Here is a 15,480-nt window from a genome sequence, read left to right as displayed (position 1 = left end):
TCAATGAAGTCCAGCATTTAAGTTAAAACACACTTGTGGGTACACAAAAAACATCCTAAGTATCCCGGTCCGCAGACAAAGTATACGGGGTACAGGTTTACTCAGGCTCTGTCAAAATGTGCACCCCGCCTGACCAAACTAGATCATCTTTTATCATCTTCCTTGGAGGCGTCATCCTCCTCTGTCTCCGGGCAGATCTGCCAGCTCTTACAGACACACACACACACACAAGAGAACTTTCACACTCGCGTTCATAAATTCACCCCGTCTGTGTTGCGAGTCGCCTAGGAACAACAACCCAGTTGCTTGGCATTCATTCTCTGCACAAAATTTGAAATTAACAAACGTGAATCAATAAAGTAAATATATGAAACAAAAGCAAATTTAAACTACACTCTTTCAGTGATTTGGTAAGCCTGACCCTGAAGCTTCCGATGACACTGCAGCAGACGTTAACGTTACAGTAACTACAGAAAATGAGCCAGATGAGGCGGATGTTTTACGTGGAACTTAACAAAAAACTATGGGGTTGTCGCTCTGGGACGCGTCTCTCTGGCACGGGCGAGTCTAAAGCTGAGAGGGGAAAAAATGACAGTATACTCACTACAAAAAAACGAGACTACACCACTGCTAGACGCTAAAGGAGACTTTTTGCGTCAGTAACAAACGCCAAAGGCACCTTACCAAAGCGTCGCTGGTGCGTTCGAGTGAGGAAATCAGAAGGAAGGAGTCAGAGACAGTTTGAGATACACACACACACTGTTTTCCTGTCCACTGGGCTTTTCACTTTTCTTTTTTTTCACAAGATCGAGGCTGACGAACCTCCAGGTCAGAGTTTTTCATATGAGTCACAAATATTTCACTGTCAATATTTTGCTGTCGAGTTCCAGCACAGCTGTGATCGGGATAGATCGCCATCAGCACTTCTACACCAGCAGACAAAATGACACCACAGACAAGATTTCCTCCAGACCTCTCCGTCTTTGACGAGATGGAGATCTTTTATGAAGTGTCCTGAAAGTGTCAGTCCACCCAAATTACAAATTACAAAAAACACTTCTTACCCACCTTTCGCAGTATCCAGTCATGTAAACGGGAGCGTGCCTATGTTCCCACAGCCCTATCTATTTCTAAAAAAAAAAATGTCACTGAAAATAAGGCCCATTTTTCAGATTTCTTTTTCAAAATTCAGCCCTATGTTCCCACAGTTCCCATATTTCTAAGATTTGTTTCCAAAAATAAGGCCCTATGTTCCCACATTTCCTTTTTCATAAATTTGTATCAGATTTTATCCCCCTTTCTCCCAATCTGGTAGCCAATTACACAATTACACCCAACCTATTATCTAGTAGCATCGGACTACAGATGGAATGCAACCCTAACCTGGGAAATGTGGGAACATAGGGCCTAATTTTCAGTGAAAAAAAAATCTTAGAAATGTTGGAGCATTGGGCTGTGGGAACATTGGGCTGTGGGACCATAGGGCTGTGGGAACATAGGGCTGTGGGACCATTGGTCTGTGGGACCATAGGGCTGTGGGACCATCGGACTGTGGAAACATAGGGCTGTAGGACCATTGGGCTGTGGGACCATTGGGCTGTGGGACCATCGGGCTGTGGGACCATCGGGCTGTGGGAACATAGGGCTGTGGGAACATAGGGCTGTGGGAACATAGGGCTGTGGGACCATCGGGCTGTGGGAACATAGGGCTGTGGGACCATAGGGCTGTGGGAACATAGGGCTGTGGGACCATAGGGCTGTGGGACCATAGGGCTGACCCCATGTAAACAAAATGACACCACAGAGAAGATCTCCTCTAGACCTCTGCATTATTTACAATAGGGCTGCACAATATATTGTTTCTTTTATCGTCATTGCGATATCAACTGGCACAAACGTCGCAAAAGACACTCATTTTCGAGTTAGTTCTGTAGAACAACCGCCACAACTTTTCATGCACCGCCATCACCCGGTCAAAATGTCCGTTTGTTTATGAACAAATGTCTACAAAATACATATACATGTATATATATATTTTAAAGTGCTATAGTGCAACTAGCAGGAGACAAGTTATAATTGAGGTAAGTTTGGAGAAACTACCTTATTTAATCATTTAATTAATACATATTTTTGTTGCATCACTTTTCGATGTTGTAGTTCGTCTTACTGACTCTTAGGCCTGTTTTAATGTCGTTTTTTTTTTAATCCCAAACTGAATTCCATCCATTCCCCTTGGTTGGAGGCAGAAATCTCAAAGAAAGACATCTCAAAACACGGACAAACTGAACCTTAAACTATCTGCGTGTATTTTGTTTGAATGTTGTTGTTTTTTTATTTGGTTGAGCTTACCCTTTGAGCAAGGCATTCTTGAAGAGAGTTGGAGGATGAGAGTTCCCAGTGTGCGTCACTCACTGTATGTACAGTATACATCTTACCACACCATCCCCCATACGAGATGATGTATGACGGGCTCCTCTGGGAAACGTGCCATGAAAAAAAAAAACTCTGGCTTCCTACAGTAGCTACAGCAACCGTTGCTATAGACACTTTGCAAATGCGAGTCTGTATGTATGGAGAATGTAGCTATGCTTCCTGTAGCTGTTTAAAGAATGCTGGTTCTAACTTTAACTCACTGTGTGTGTGTGTGTGTGTGTGTGTGTGTGTGTGTGTGTGTGTGTGTGTGTGTGTGTGTGTGCGCATGCGTGTGCGTGCGTGCGTGCGTGCGTGCGTGTGTTTGCCTCCACCTGACTGGATGCGTTCAGGGAGCATGTGAGCGGCGGAGGATTAAAGTTTGACGGGCGTTTATCTCGGAGCGATGTAACTGTCAATCCTGATTAAAACACATGCTCTCTGGCCTCTTCCTCTACCTCCTCCTCCTCCTCCTCGTCTTCCTCCCCCTCTTCCACCTCCTCCTCCTCTTCTTCCTTGGCAGATGGACACATTTGGAAACACTCTGCTGCACCAACACTACCTACACTATGTAGCTCTGCCTCCGTCCAATGGAGAGTAGAGAGAGGAGAGACAAGAGAGGAGAGGAGAGACAAGAGAGGAGAGGAGAGACAGTAGAGGAGAGGAGAGGAGAGACAGGAGAGAGAGGAGAGACAAGAGAGGAGAGGAGAGACAAGAGAGGAGAAGAGAGGAGAGACAGGAGAGGAGAGGAGAAACAAGAGAGGAGAGGGGAGGAGAGGAGAGACAGGAGAGGAGAGACAAGAGAGGAGAGGACAGGACAGCAGAGGAGAGGAGAGGAGAGACAAGAGAGGAGAGGAGAGGAGAGGTCCCTTGTTTTGGACCATTTCAAAGGAGAAACACAATCACAAGAACAAGTCAAGAAAAGACAATCCTAAATAAAAACATGTCAAACACATACAAATGTGCTTTCTTAATCAAAAATGAACCACCGACTCTCCAACCTCCCTCACAGAGGATAGAGGAGAGGAAAGAAAAGGAAAGGTGAGAAGAGAAGAGACAAGAAGAGAGGAAAGTCAAGGAGAGGGGAAGAGAGGAAAGGAAAGAAACGGAGAGGAGAGGAAAGAAGAGGAGACGAGGAGAAGAGAGGAGACAAGAGGAGAGTTTTTGGTGGGGATTTCAAAGTCCTTTTATTGGACCATTTGAAAGGAACACAATCATTTTATTTGGCTGACAGATATTTGTTGTGTTTTATTTAGGATTTTCTGTTCTTGACATGCTTTGTTTTTTGTGATCGAGGAGAGTGGAGAGGAGAGGAGAAAGGAAAGAAGAAAGGAGAGGAAAGGAGCGGTGCACTGAACATTATAGCAAAGATGTGAAGATGAAGCAGTGGAATTAAGACGGGACGAAGAGTAAAGAAAGGAGGAGGAGGAGGAGGAGAGAGAATAAAAGCACAGAATGAGGGGTTTAGAGCGAGGGTGGAGGGGACGGAGTTAAGGGAAGACAAGTGACGGAGGAGATGAAAGAAAGGCCGGAGGAACGGGGGAGGACAGTTGCCTTTGCTTCAGCGGTAACATGAACATCACTATCATGTCTTCTGACATATTTCACACACAAAAGAAACTGGCTTGTAGAGAGAAAGAGAGTTTGATCGGCGACAGGAGAGAGCTGTTTCTGGGAACTGACAGCGCTTCAGCTCCGAAACGGAGAGCCAAACCGCGCTGTATTCTACTTTGCTGGTGTTTCAGGGATGGAAGATGGAAGTATGATGCTTTTTTTATCAGTGGCTTTGATTTGGCAACCAAATGTGTCAACCAATCCTCGCAACTCACTTGTTCTTGCTTCCCAAGTTGTTGTGATTGTTTTTAAAGGTTATTCTTTTAGGCTTTTATTTGACCAGACAGCTGAAGACATGAAAGGGGAGAGAGGGGGGGGAGATGGCATGCAGCAAAGGGCCGCAGGTCGGAGTCCAACCCGGGCCCGCTGCATCATGGACTAAACCTAGTGTTTCCTTTAGGATTTTTTTTAGCAGAGGAGCACCCTATACAAACGTGAGCAATAGCTATTATATCGAATCGACAGCCACAAGCAATTTAGCTCGCAGGTGAAGAACACAAACAACGAAAATCACCAGTTAACTTAATTTAAATTAGCAAGACTTATAGACTAATACAAGACCTATAGACTGATACAGGACCTATAGACTAATACAGGACCTATAGACTGATACAGGACCTATAGACTAATACAAGACCTATAGACTGATACAGGACCTATAGACTAATACAAGACCTATAGACTGATACAGGACCTATAGACTAATACAAGACCTATAGACTAATACAAGACCTATAGACTGATACAAGACCTATAGACTGATACAAGACCTATAGACTGTTACAAGACCTATAGACTGATACAAGACCTATAGTCTAATACAGGACCTATAGACTGATACAGGACCTATAGACTGATACAGGACCTATAGACTAATACAAGACCTATAGACTGATACAAGACCTATAGACTGATACAAGACCTATAGACTGATACAGGACATATAGACTGATACAAGACCTATAGACTGATACAGGACCTATAGACTGATACAGGACCTATAGACTAATACAGGACCTATAGACTAATACAAGACCTATAGACTGATACAAGACCTATAGACTGATACAAGACCTATAGACTAATACAAGACCTATAGACTGATACAAGACCTATAGACAAATACAAGACCTATAGACTGATACAGGACCTATATACTAATACAAGACCTATAGACTGATACAAGACCTATAGACTAATACAAGACCTATAGACTGATACAATACCTATAGACTGATACAGGACCTATAGACTGATACAGGACCTATAGACTAATACAGGACCTATAGACTAATACAAGACCTATAGACTGATACAAGACCTAGCCTATAGACTAATACAAGACCTATAGACTGATACAGGACCTATAGACTGTTACAAGACCTATAGACTGATACAAGACCTATAGACTGATACAGGACCTATAGACTAATACAGGACCTATAGACTGATACAGGACCTATAGACTAATACAAGACCTATAGACTGATACAAGACCTATAGACTAATACAAGACCTATAGACTGATACAAGACCTAGCCTATAGACTAATACAAGACCTAAAGACTGATACAAGACCTATAGACTGTTACAAGACCTATAGACTGATACAAGACCTATAGACTGATATAGACTGATACAAGACCTATAGACTGATACAAGACCTATAGACTGATACAAGACCTATAGAGTGATACAGAACCTATAGACTAATACAAGACCTATAGACTGATACAAGACCTATAGACTGATACAAGACCTATAGACTAATACAAGACCTATAGACTGATACAAGACCTATAGACTAATACAAGACCTATAGACTGATACAAGACCTATAGACTGACACAAGACCTATAGACTAATACAAGACCTATAGACTAATACAAGACCTATAGACTGATACAAGACCTAGCCTATAGACTAATACAAGACCTAAAGACTGATACAAGACCTATAGACTGTTACAAGACCTATAGACTGATACAAGACCTATAGACTGATATAGACTGATACAAGACCTATAGACTGATACAAGACCTATAGACTGATACAAGACCTATAGAGTGATACAGAACCTATAGACTAATACAAGACCTATAGACTGATACAAGACCTATAGACTGATACAAGACCTATAGACTAATACAAGACCTATAGACTGATACAAGACCTATAGACCAATACAAGACCTATAGACTGATACAAGACCTATAGACTGACACAAGACCTATAGACTAATACAAGACCTATAGACTGATACAAGACCTATAGACTAATACAAGACCTATAAACTGATACAAGACCTATAGACTAATACAAGACCTATAGACTGATACAATACCTATAGACTAATACAGGACCTATAGACTGTTACAAGACCTATAGACTGATACAAGACCTATAGACTAATACAAGACCTATAGACTGATACAAGACCTATAGACTAATACAAGACCTATAGACTGATACAAGACCTATAGACTAATACAAGACCTATAGACTGATACAATACCTATAGACTAATACAGGACCTATAGACTGTTACAAGACCTATAGACTAATACAAGACCTATAGACTAATACAAGACCTATAGACTAATACAAGACCTATAGACTGTTACAAGACCTATAGACTGTTACAAGACCTATAGACTGATACAAGACCTATAGACTAATACAAGACCTATAGACTGATACAAGACCTATAGATTTCCATCCAATAAATATATGTAGCCCCAAGTCAAACTAAATACATCCATTCAACAGAATATAAAAGAGTGAGCCTAACTCATTTTTATCAAATAGATTCCACAGTATGTAATTGAGTTAGCCTAACTAATTCAGCTGAAATGAAATAATGACATTAACTAAATGAAATTGATTTACATTTGTCCAACTCAAACTTGCATAATTATTGGAAAGGAAATTATTATTATCAATTAACTATATAAATACATGTTTCATAACATACACATGAGACAAACCTGGTTGATGCTTTTTTTTATCTGTATCAGTAAATGCTAAATGTTAAAGAAGAGCTGCGAGAGGGCAGGCCGGTCCCTCTAAGCCAGTAGAGAAGGACAAATAATTGGTGATAATTGCAAAAAGCACAATTACTAATAATGTAGGTCTGTAACCTAATAACCCTTTTATAGTTCTCAGGGACATTTGCAGCGCTGGCTCTAGCCAGATCCTATTGGCCCAGTTGTAGAAACCAGGAAATGAGTGACCTATCAATGACTTCCTCCGGGAAACATATAGAGAACTTATATTTTGAAAGTAGTGGGGCAGCAGAGCTAACCTGTTGTTCATTTTGTGATAAAAGCACCAAAATTGTATAGCTCAATATATTTAGAAGAGATCTGGATATTGGGCCACTGTAGATCAGTATTTGGAAGGCCATACAAAGAAGGCCATACAATTTAGTGCTGCTCGAATATGGGGAAAATAATTATAATAATTATTTTGGTCAATATTGAAATCAGGTTATTTAACATGATTACTCATTGGCTTTTGGAAAGATGTTGCATTTATTGAAGTTTAAAAAAACAGTGAAACAGTTCAACAAATCAACAGTGACCTTCAATTGTGACATTTCACATTTGAACTTTTTTTTCTTCATATTCAGAACAAAATAAGATTTTACTTAAACATAATGTGCTAAACTATATTTTTTCTCCATTACATTGTTTCTGTGATTGTTACAGGTCTGTGTACAGCAACCACAGCAACACACAGAGCTGAGCGTAAGGCGTAAACAGGCAAGAGGCCGTAAACTGCGACAAAAAAACAGATTGAGACGCATATTCCGAATGCACTGTATACATCAAGAACACCTCTAAAACCTGAATAATACCAGCATATGGCACGTCTTAATCGGAAAATGCTATATTCGGAAAAAGTCCTTATTCGGAATATATTTGCTGTTTTCATGACACGTATCAAATTCGGAATATTTTCATATTCAGAATAATAGTGGAATATTTGTATGCATTTGTGAGCATACTCAATGTTGGTTTTGGCATTTTTTTTGCAGGATTTATTGACACTAAATATGAAAATAGACTTACACTTAAAGAACTGTGTTCCACATGTGTGCAGTAGAGCAGTGTTTCTCAAATGAGGGTGCGTGTACCCCTAGGGGTACTTTGGAGGGCTGCAGGGGGTACGTGAGATTCTTTGCAAAATATTTTTCAATTACAAGTCTGTTGTACTAGACTATTGATCCTCTTCATATAGACATAATATCGCTTTTTTCAACATTTATTTCCGCTTTTTTCAAAAAAAAACATTTTTTGTCACTTTTGTTGATCTAGTGTTGCATTACTTCCTTCTTTCTATTTAAGTTTTTGTTGCTTTTTGGAAGTTTATGTTAATAATATTGACCTATTCTTCCTTCCTTCTTCCTACCATCTTTTTCCAAGGTTTTGTAGATTAAAAAAAAGTTTTTGTCACCTTTTTCCATCAGCATTTAAATGTGTTATTTATTAATTTACATTATCAAGTGATAGACCGGACCACTGAAATAGTCAAAGTTCATTTTACTTGAGAACTCAACAAGGAGGCAGTCTCCGCACTACAGAATAGTACAGACAATGACCTAACGAAAAGCTCTCTACAGCTGCTTTTTATAATAAATGTAATAAATTATGATACACAGTAGATCTTGTCAATTGTTATCTTGTCTCCCCTATCTGGTCTGGGAGGGCGTGTATGTCCTCAGAAACACACCGTGCTTAGACAAGGACAAGCAATGGCTCCATGTTATCTTGTTTAGAGTATTCAGTATAATATTATTCTATGCAAACAATTTAATATTAACAAGAGAGAAAGTATGTAACTCAAAATTTCCCCAACAAAATTTTCAGTTACAAGGCTGTTGTTTAGATTTTCAGATTCAGATTTCCAATCTGGATCACTGCTGAAAAATGTGAAATAAAGAAATCTGTTTTTGGGTATGATAACTTAAAACAGTTTTATTTGACGGTTTCTGCTGTGGTCAGGTCGGCGGTGTTTAGCGGACTGTTTTGCCGCTTGGGATGGAGATGTGTAAATATTCTTTTTTTTATGAGTTTTTTTTATGTGGAACATTCTGCTGAATTCTGTGTCATTTACTAATATTTAATGAGACATCCATTTGGTCTGCAATTCTGCAGAAGTTTTCGCAGATTTTGAACAAATTAAACACAAAACTCTGAATGTTAACACATGTACACCCCAAACAGAAAAACAGTTGCAACGCTAAATTCTGGTCTGGTGATCTCTGTTTTAAGCGGTGATCCAGATCTGCTTGTGGTGGAGATATTTTAACATTCTGAGATTATTTACATTTTTTTTATCTGCAAACTATACTGCTGACATTCCATGTGACCCTGATGATCACTCGAGTATTGTTGAGAATCCTGTAAAAAGTCATTTGTTTTTATTAAACGCAGGACACATTCCGGTTGAAATGACCTTGCTGTAAGCGAGCTAAGATGGCACGATTGCGTTGACGTCCGATACGCGTGAACTTTAGCTCTTCCAGGCATTCTTCCTTCCACCCAGCTGCCCTTTAAAGTCCACGTCTAATTCCAGCCCATTCTCTCTTTGCTTCTGATTTGACTCGCTCTTCCTCGTTTCTCTCCTATACCCACAATCCCATCCCCCCCTCATCCAACCTCCGCCCACACACACACACATGACAGCGTCTCTGTGGCATCTCCCTTTGCTCCCACTTGACATGTCATTGAATGCAACACACATGGACATGTGAGCCCACACACACACACACACACCCGGCACACACACAACACACACACACACACACACAGATACTTGCACACAGTGACAGCTGTCAGTCACACTCGCCGCCCGCCCAACAGCTTCCCAGTTAGATGTGGTAAGAAATGAGACGTGTCCAATGTCCACAGGACAGACTGGTGCTCTGTGTATCAAGAAACCTGATTCACGTAACACTTCAGAAGAAAGGACGTCTCATCCCTCTGAAGACACATTTTCTCTCTCCTCCCATGATTTCCTCGCCTTTCTCCCATGCTTCATAGGTGGGACAGACTACAGTGAGGCAACGAGAAAATGTGTTTTTAGAGGGATGAGACGTCCTTTCTTCTGAAGTGTCACTACATTTTGTTTTAGCTGTATGGGCGGAGTCAGCAAAGGCCTGAAAGGCTGAAACTCCACGGCTTCCGGGATGGCTGCTCTTGTCTATCCTCGCTCATAGCTCCTTGGAGATCCCTCCTTGATCCTCGCTCATAGCTCCTCAGAGATCCCTCCTCGATTCTCGCTAATAGATCCTCAGAGATCCCTCAGAGATCCTCGCTCATAGCTTCTCAGAGATCCCTCCTCAATCCTCGCTCATAGTTCCTCAGAGATCCTCGCTCATAGTTCCTCAGAGATCCCTCAGAGATCCTCGCTCAAATCTCCTTGGAGATCCCTCCTCCATGCTCGCTCCTCAGTCCTCTGTGCAGAAATAAAAGCTTTGAGACAGCCTTCACCGAGGAGGGACAGAACAACTTCCGTTTCAGCCGGAAGACCGAGGAGTCGAGGAGCTATCGGATAAGGGAGTTATGAGATGCAGCCACAGAGGGCAGCCTTCCCGGAAGCCGTGCAGCTGAAGGAGTTGCTATCTCCGGCCACACAGCTGACTAATTCATGTGACGCTTCAAAGGAAAGGACATCTCATCCCTCTAAAAACACATTTCCTCGTTTCCTCTCTCCTCGCATGATTTCCCCGCGTCTCACCCGTGCTTCCTCAGCGAGACGGACTGAGACACGAGGAAGTCCAGGAGGCAAGTGCAGCGTCCGGTGTGAAGTTGTTCGGATGAGCAGTTCTCCAGAAAGCTACAAGCAGCAATACCCAGAGGCCGAGCGATCGTCCCCACTCATAGAAAGCCCCGTCCCTGTCCCTTCTCCTCTTCTAATCAAGATATCACTTACTGTAGGCCTGAAGAAATTCAAGGGGAATATCACAAACACAATAGGATTACACCACAGAGAAGATTTCCCCTGTGAGTTTGATGCGATTATAAAATTCCCTCGTTGATTCGATCCTGTCATAAAAAACGATTGTGATTGGTTTTTAGAAATACTAATAAACCAGAGTATGTTTTTCTCCCATCCCGGAATGCTGTGTGGACTAGCCAGACCACAATGTGAGTGGGAAGTCATTCCCAGCTACGGCTTACGACTCGGAAGCTGCAGACTGTTGTACGAATAGATATACGTCCCGTTGTTGGAATCCTTTCCGGTGAAATACAGCCAAACGTTAGACCGTTGAGCTGTCAGCATTTTAACCGTGTTTAAGCCAGCTAATAGCTAACGATTGGCTAGCGTTAGCTGCTGCCAAGTACATTCAATTTCACTTTGATATTAATAAACTACTCTAACTTTATACCAGTTGCAATGCATTTTACCTACATTGACATGTGTTTTTCCTGAGCCAAAAAAGATGGTCCAGATGCAGATTGCTTGTTGCTCCAGGTGCGCTAATGGAATCATAGTGTATTCCTTTTGCTCCAACTTCCCTGTGTGCATGTATGCTGTCATCACAGGGGCTTTGGGCAAATGATGTAATGTCGATTCATATTGTATTTGTGTCTGCAATGTAATGTTACTGTACCCTCTCTCTCTCTCTCTCTCTCTCTCTCCTCCCTCTCTCTCTTCCTCTCTCTCTCCCTCTCTCTCTTCCTCTCTCTTCCTCTCTCTCTCCCTCTTCCTCCCTCCCTCTCTCTCTCTTTTTCTCTCTCCCTCTCTCTCTCTTCCCCCGCTCTCTCCCTCTCTCTCTCTTCCCCCGCTCTCTCTCTCTCCCTCTCTATCTTCCTCTCTCTCTTTCCCTATCTCTTCCTCCCTCTCTCTTCCTCCCTCTCTCTCTCTCCCTCTCTCTCTCTCTTCCGCTCTCTCTCTCTCTCCCTCTCTCTCTCCCCCTTTCCTTCTTCCCCTCCCTCTCTCTCTCTCCCTCTCTCTCTCTTCCCCTGCTCTCTCTCTCCCTCTTTCTCTCTCTTCCTCTCTCTCCCCCCTCTCTATTTCCTCTCCCTCTATCTCTCTCTTTCGCTCTCGCTTTCCTTCTCTCTCCTTGTCTCGGGTGATCATCCAATAATAGCACAAATTATGCACAGCTGGTATTAATCAACACTGTCTAATTAGCACCTCAAAGCCACCTGGGTAATTGCCAAAAAAGAAAAAAGCATGAGGGAAAACATGGCTGCCTGTTTCTCTCGCCCTCTCTCAGCCGGTATCCTGTAGGCCATCACTTTCCTCTGAATCTCAAGTGGCTTGCTGGGAGATGTTTCTCCCACATCATCACATCGTTACACCAACAAGTACAGAATTAGCCCCACGTCCCACAGCAGCGGGGCCTGATCACTGCTTACTGTGCATGAAAAGAACCTAGTATGAGTTGTGTGCAAAGTTGCAGCAATGGTGTGACAATTCATAGCTAATTTTACATTTTCACATTAAGTGCTGTAGTCTGGATTTGAGACGCTTTTCTGTTGTCTCTGACTTGTCTGGGAATCGTTGGTATTTGTGTGACGCTCCTACTGCAACTTAATGAAACCCAAGCAAATTCAGAAAACATCTTCATAAAGTTGCGTATAGCACTTGTTAATACACACAACTAAACCAAATACACAAACACTCTGCAAATACACAAACAAAAAGAAAAAAGCACACAAACCCCGAAAAACAAATGCAACAAAAAAAATTCTGCATCCAGTTTACACAACGGAAGTTCTCCAGGCCTCTAGGGGGAGCGCTTAGTGGAACAGCTTGAGGGAGAGAGAGAGAAAGAGAGAGAGAGAGAGAGCCAGGGCACGTTCAATCTCACCGTGTTTCTACGGTTTCCTGGTTGAACGACCGGTGTGAAACGGTGTGCAACTGCTTTGAGATATGTTTTCTCTCGTCTCACAGGTGATACCCAATCAGCAGATACGTGTCTGTAAACTCGTGGTAATAAAACGGCAGAGCGCTCTCTCTCTCCATGGCGTTATTATGGAACCCACGTAACTTCTAGGAAACGCCTGCCCTACAACGCAGCTTGAGTGGTTAAGGTTAGGATAGCCTAGCTAGACTATCTGTCCAATCAGAGTTTTCTGTTGCACGACTAAAGCAACTTTTGAACGTACACGTTCCACCAAAACAAGTTCCTTCCTGAGGCTATTTTGCGGAGGCACCGGGGCTTTTCCTGGTGTCTAGCACCGCCCAAGACGATTGTGATTGGTTTAAAGAAATGCCAATAAACCAGAGCACGTTTTACTTCCATTGGTTGTTGACAATGTTCACATGATTTAACTTCACTACCAAGAAAGATTTTACCTGAACGTCCACACAGGACTGAGTTTTATGACGTTACACCAAACGTTGGAGACGACTTAAGTAGGCTTGTCATTGTCGTACTTCTACTTTTACTAAAGTAAATTTGTCTCTGGTTATTTGCACTTTTACTTAAGTACTGAGATTCAAGTACTGTGAATAAATGGTAGAAATAAACAGCTAAGACGACTGTTCAAACGATTCGCTGAAAGAAACGAATGAATGGTTGAAACCATAAGATTCCCTTCCAAGTAGTAGCCTAGTAGTATGATTGTTGCCCAAACCAACCTTAACTGTCTGAGGTCTGAGGGCATTTTGATATATCTTCTCGAATTCTCCATTTAAAGCGCCCATATTATGCTCATTTTCAGGTTCATAATTGTATTTGGAGGTTGAACCAGAATAGGTTTACATGGTTTAATTAAAAAAAAGAAAACACCATATTTTTGTTGTACTGCACATTGCTGCAGCTCCTCTTTTCACCCTGTGTGTTGAGCTCTCTGTTTTAGCTACAGAGTGAGACATCTCACTTCTGTTCCATCTTTGTTGAGAGTCGCACATGCGCAGTAGCTAGGTAAGGACTACTAGCTAGAAGCTAGGGACTGCTAGCGGTTAGCCACCTCGTACTCAATGGCAAAACATCTGCTACAACACACACGAGTTCACCCTAATCTACAAAATAAATTGTATAGAACTACTTCCATGTCCATGTTCTGCAGGTATTCCAAAGTAGGAAGTGCGTCCTCATTTAGAAGAAGTCTCACGGCTACAGCTAGCTGATGTGGTATTAGCTAAAGTGGTTAGCACACACCAAATGTTTCGGCCGATGATGTAGACGGCCCTGCCGATTTTGACCAGCTCACCCGGAGACTGAAGGCCGGATACTTTCAGAAACCGTATCTCACACAAAACAGCATGGATGTTCTTTTTCCAAGTTTGTATGCGTGTGGAAGCACCAGAGACACAAAATAACACCCCAAATCCCAGGAAAAAGTGATTTTTTTTGTATAATATGGGCACTTTAAGGGTATTTGCATATAACTGATCCCCATTGGTTTTATATCAAAATGTTCAGATCAAACTCAGCTTTCTGTAGAGTGACGCCCAACATTGTTCCAGAGCAATGTGTAAAGAGATCATTTGGCCCTAAAGTGGAAATATTTCTCAAATCTCTTGTGAAAAAAAACCTACACTCAATTGGTTTGGTGCTTGAAATGAGTCACCAAAAGCCTTGGGTTCACAAAAAGTTAGTTGCAGCCCTATCAGCAATCCTGTCACAAAATGTCACCCTTACAGAAGTCCATTGCTGTCTTAACCCTTGTGTTGTCTTGTCATCGACCAGGAAACTTTCTGTTTTTCTGGGTTAAAATTTTAAATACACCTAATTTTTGGTCATCTTTTTCGACACTTTTGTCGCTTTTCCTGATGTTTTCGTCACTTTTTTCAGAATTTTTGTCACTTTTGTCAATGTTTTTTTAAGCTTTTCTCAAAGTTTTTGTTGATTTTTTTTTGCACTTTCTGACGTTTTGTTGTTTGTTTCCCCATGTTTTTGATTCTTTTTCTGACAATTTTGTCACTTTTTTCAACGTTCTTTCATCGTTTTTTTTTTTTTTTTCAAATGCTATAAAATGGAAAAATATAAATAATTCAATGAAAGTAGTGAACTGATCATTTATTTTCCTTGTGAAGAGCGTTGTAGGGAACCATCCACGTTATTTATTTATTTTTTTGACAATTTGGTTGAAAGAAAACCCATATTTCTGATATAAGCTTTTTGAAAATGGTTCAGATTTGACCCAAGGACAACAGGAGGGTTAAATATCCAGTATTAGAGTACTACTCAGAGTGCACCGTTGCACTTTTGTCCGTGGCTTTCCCTTTGGAAAATGGGCGAGCAGTCTCTCTCGGTACTGAATGGGGTTAGCTCTCCGAAGGCCTGTGAAGGTTTGAGGAGGAGCGCAGTCTACAGGACAAGGTGACCCACTTACTTGGGAAAAAAACATCTCCTTCCTCTCTTTCAATCCCTCGCTCCTGCACTCCATTTACTTCTTTCCCTTTAATCTCCTAGTTTCTCCTGCATGTTTTTTTTTTAATCTCTGACTCTTTTGTGTCTCCCTGCGTTACTCAACGTGTGTGCAAGATGCC

The 15,480-nt window shown here is 41.7% G+C and overlaps 1 protein-coding gene across 1 annotated transcript in view; it reads left to right on the top strand.

Moving 5' to 3' along the window:
- LOC114556393 (SH3 and multiple ankyrin repeat domains protein 2) overlaps positions 1-15,480 on the top strand; it is a 280,188-nt gene that overhangs the window by 165,199 nt on the left and 99,509 nt on the right. The gene's annotated exons all lie outside the window — the stretch shown is intronic.

This window comes from Perca flavescens, chromosome 1 (genome assembly GCF_004354835.1).
Source record: "Perca flavescens isolate YP-PL-M2 chromosome 1, PFLA_1.0, whole genome shotgun sequence".
Classification (NCBI taxonomy): Eukaryota; Metazoa; Chordata; class Actinopteri; order Perciformes; family Percidae; genus Perca; species Perca flavescens.
This window is presented reverse-complemented; position numbering and strand designations above follow the sequence as displayed.